We start from the raw sequence: 5,031 nt of genomic DNA on the forward strand, positions 1-5,031 counted from the left end.
TGAGTGGTGGCAATTGGTTCCGTGTTGCTATGGTAGGTATGTTTGTGACTGGAAACGTCTTATTATGGAAATTCTTGTCTAAAAAGGAGAAAGAAAAGGAACAAGCAGATTTAGGTAAAAATGTTCAACTGGAAATGGAAAAACAAATTGAATTTTTGGACACAGAACTGAAGAGTGCCTGGGAAGAGGTCCACTCTAGATGCCAGTTGGAATCTAAATTGGAAGAGAAAAAAGAGCTGAAGGCAGAGGTTCAACGTCTCTCCAACGCTATGGAAACTCTTACAAAGGATAAAGAAAATGAAATTGAAAATTTCTCAACCAAGATGCAGGATCTGCAAATAACCAACGATCAACTGGAGAGAGAACTCTCTAATAGAGAGATTATTGGAGAAATGAAAACAGAGAAAGGGAGGCTGGAGATGAGCTTGACTGAGGCTAGAGTTAATGATTTGGTCAGAAATGGAAGATACAACTGTCTCTTAGAGGAGTTAAAAGCTCTTAAGGATGAATATTCACATAAATTTAGTGAGATGGAGCAAAAGAATCGTGAAATGAGTGAGGAAATAGAAAAACTTGAGGGTGAAAAGGTGGCCTCTATTCATCGGTTAGAATCTGTATTTGAGAAAGAGATTGACGAACTGGAAGATACAATTGAGAAGCAATTGGGGATTATTGGAGAGATGAATAAAGAGAAAGAGAGGCTGGAGATGAGTCTGTCTGAGGCTAAAATGAAAAACTTGACCAGTGAGGGAAATTACACCTGCCTCGTAAATGTGTTTAAAGACACAAAGAAAGAAGCCAGTAGGGCGAAGGATGAGCTGTCTAAAGCTGTAGAAGAGATTGACGTACTAAAAGAGAGTATGGCTTCCATCGCCAAGGAGAGAGAGAGTCTCAGTGAACATGTCTCCCATCTAAGTTCAAGTACGGAAAATTTAGAGAAGAGGATCGTCCAAATAACAAAAGAAAATGTTAGTCTGAAGGATGAGCTGCTTGCAGCAAATGAGATCACCTCTTCGCTCAAGGAGGAACTTGAAGGGAGAGATAAGAAGAAAGAACTGAACAGACCTGGAACGAGAAAAGTGAGACTTAACAGGTCAGGTTTGGAAATATTGACCGAGATGGATGGACAGAAGGAAGATGTCCAAAAGGATGTCAGTGTCAATGAAGAGGAAGTCGAAGTAGTTCAGGCAGCAGAGGACCTGGATTCCAACGGACATAAGGAGAAGGAGGTCCTTGGAGGGCCATCCGGTGTGGGTCAGGTGCTGAGCTGGCTGCTAGCCGCCAAAGCGGCTCTCCCTGACAACAACCACAAGGAAGAGCAGAAGCTCCAGAAGGAAACTTCTCCCAGTGAAGAGGAGGAGGAGGAGGAGGAGGAGGAGGAGGAGAAGGAGAAGGAGAAGGAGAAGGAGAAGACGAAGGAGAAGGAGGATAAGAATAAGAAGGAAGAGGATGAGGAGGAGAAGGAGGAAGAGAAGGAGGAGGAGAAGGAGGAAGAGAAGGAGGAGGAGAAGGAGGAAGAGAAGGAGGAGGAGAAGGAGGAGGAGGAGGAGGAGAAGGAGGAGGAAGAGGAGGAGAAGGAGGAGAAGAAGGAGGAGAAGGAGAAGGAGAAGGAGGATAAGAAGAAGAAGGAAGAGGATGAGGAGGAGAAGGAGGAAGAGAAGGAGGAGGAGAAGGAGAAGGAGGATAAGAAGAAAGAACTGAACAGACCTGGAACGAGAAAAGTGAGACTTAACAGGTCAGGTTTGGAAATATTGACCGAGATGGATGGACAGAAGGAGGATGTCCAAAAGGATGTCAGTGTCAATGAAGAGGAAGTCAAAGTAGTTCAGGCAGCAGAGGACCTGGATTCCAACGGACATAAGGAGGAGAAGGAGGTTGTTGGAGGCCCATTCGGTGTGGGTCAGGTGCTGAGCTGGCTGCTAGCCGCCAAAGAGGCTCTCCCTGACAACAACCACAAGGAAGAGCAGAAGCTCCAGAAGGAAACTTCTCCCAGTGAAGAGGAGGAGAAGGAGGGGGAGAAGGAGGAGGAGGAGAAGAAGGAGGAGGATGATAAGAAGAAGAAGGAAGCGGATGAGGAGGAGGAAGAGGAGGAGAAGGAGGATAAGAAGAAGAAGGAAGAGGATGAGGAGGAGAAGGAGGAAGAGAAGGAGGAGGAGGAGAAGGAGGCGGAGAAGGAGAAGGAGGAGAAGAAGAAGGAGGAGAAGAAGAAGGAGGAGAAAAAGAAGGAAGAGGAGGAGGAGGAGAAGGAGGAGAAAGAGAAGAAGAAGAAGGAAGAGGAGGAGGTGAAGGAGGAGAAAATTGCAGAGAAAAAACCTGCTCGCAAACTTATCGTTTTTGACCTGGAACCTGAGAAGCCCAAAAGGGTCTTCTCATCTCACATCACCTTCCAAGGTGCAAAGGTTGGAGCTAACCCCACAAGGGACTATGCCCTAAAGAGGCACGTGACTGTCGCCTTGGATGTCCCAAGGAAGTTCCACAGAGCCATATATGGAGTGGAAGGAAAGACGCTGATGGAAATCACCCGGCAGAGTGGCGTCAGCTCCATAGTTATGCCAAGAAGGCACTGTTCGATATTGACACTTAGGTAGGAAGTTCTATTAACCATAATAATTACCTGGAACATAGATGAAGAATCGTTAGTAATTATTTCTCAGCTGATCCCATCTGACGTCGTCGATGTGGACTTGATGGGTAATAATACGTTGGTATTCTTAAAAATACATTTAATGTATAAAAGACTACATTGTAATGTTTAGTCTGTGACAGCTAACTCCCAAGTGCATATGGAGCGTCTAACACAATCTGACAAACCAAAACATTGCTAAACAAAAGAGCATCGCTCTGAAAAGACTCAAATCCTACTCCAGTACAAATCATAAAGAATCACATCCTATCTGAGGTAATCAACAAATGTTTGAATCCTAATACCAATACAAATCATTACTCTTATGTATAAAGCATAACATGTCTTATTCATGCAATATGATGCAATGTTGCGCAATACCTGCAACACTTGAAATAATATAGTACATTACAATAATACATAACAGTCTCCTCCCCCTTAACTTGACATTGTAAAAATATTCATAAATCTAATCTCTCAGGGGGCTTTCCTCTGTTAATCCTATTAGGAAGCACTTTAACCTCATCTTGTACTGGTACATGAATTGGTTCTGAATCTACATTGGATGTTGGACCATCTTGGTTAATATTTGACTCATTTGATCTAACTACTTCTTTAAGTTTCTCATCTCTAACATTCACATGCTCTACTGTCTTTCTGTTTAACGGCTGTAATTGATCAACATGACGTTTTACAACATTATCACCAACACGAACATCATAATGTAAATTTCCTATCTCTCTTACAATCTCTCCTGGTACCCACTTCGCTGGAGTGTTGTACGATCTTACCATGACATCAGACAAAGGTAAAAAATGTCTTACATTAGGAAGCTTTGCTACTTGTTTATACCCTTTATCTTCTAAATCACTTTGCAAACTTTGATACAACAAATCTAACTTACACCTTATCCTCCTCCCCATCAACAAATTTGAGGGTGCCACGCCTGTTGTGCTGTGCGGCGTTGTTCTATAAGACAATAAAAATTTTGACACATGCAAAAATATATTACCTGAATTTGCTTTTCTACACTTCATATCGTGTTTAAACGTTTGAACAAATCTTTCAGCCTCTCCATTAGTAGATGGATGATATGTAGCTGAAAATGTATGCTTTATACCATTGACATTACAAAATTCTTTAAACTCTTGTGAGGTAAATTGTGGACCATTATCTGTAACAATTCTTTCTGGAATACCATGCGTTGAAAAAATTTGCATTAACTCTTTTATTGTGGCGTAAGACGTTATTGTCTTCATTGGGATAATTTCTGGCCACTTACTGTAAGCATCTACTATCAAAAACAAATAATTCAAAAAAGGACCTGCAAAATCTATATGCACTCTTTGCCATGGATACCTGGGTAACTCCCACGGGTGCATTCTAGCAAATTGAGGATTGTTTTGTTGCATAACACAATTCATACAATTCTTTATATAACATTCCACATCTTTATCTACACCTGGCCACCATACAAAAGTTCTCGCAATTGACTTTGATCTTACAATACCTTGGTGATCAGCATGTATTTCAGACAAAACCTTATTTCTTAGTGAATTAGGAATAACTACCCTGGAACCTCTCATCACTATTCCTTGTGTCACACTCAGTTCATACCATATATCCTTATACGGTTTACAATTTTCCTCCTTTCCACATAAGTCCCTACCTGTCATTAAACTCTCCAAAACCTTACTAAGTACTGGGTCTTGCTTGGTACTGTGTGCTACATCTTTCGCAGTTATTGGTACATCATATACAGAAATTAACAGAACACTGTCATCATACTCTTCTGGAGCTTTGTCTACGGGTAATCTGGATAAAGCATCTGCATTACCCATATATGATGTTGGACGGTATTCTATATCATAGTGGTACGCTGCTAACGTAACTGCCCAACGTTGAAGTCTTGCAGCCACCAACGTAGGTAAACTTGCTTTTGGACCCAATATTGCTAATAAAGGTTTATGATCTGTAACAAGTGTGAACTTTTTCCTACCATAAAGATACATATGGAATTTTTTAACTCCATAAACTAATGCTAAACCTTCCTTTTCTATTTGAGAGTAATTCCTTTCTGCCTTGTTCAATACTCTAGAAGTGAATGCAATTGGTTTTTCTGTTCCATCTGGCATTACATGAGATAATACTGCACCTAAACCTATGTTTGATGCATCACATATTAATTTAACTGGTAAATCCATTTGATAATGTACTAAGAATGTAGGTGATGTTATTTCCTGCTTGATTCTTTCAAAAGATTCCTGACACTCTTTTGTCCACTTCCATTCTACACCCTTATTCAACAGATTATACAATGGATGTGCAATTGTAGACAAATTCTGAATGAAATTCCCATGAAATGTTACTAAACCTAGAAATGACTGTAATTCCTTAACATTTTCTGG

Source organism: Palaemon carinicauda, chromosome 36, assembly GCF_036898095.1.
Source record: "Palaemon carinicauda isolate YSFRI2023 chromosome 36, ASM3689809v2, whole genome shotgun sequence".
Taxonomy (NCBI): Eukaryota; Metazoa; Arthropoda; class Malacostraca; order Decapoda; family Palaemonidae; genus Palaemon; species Palaemon carinicauda.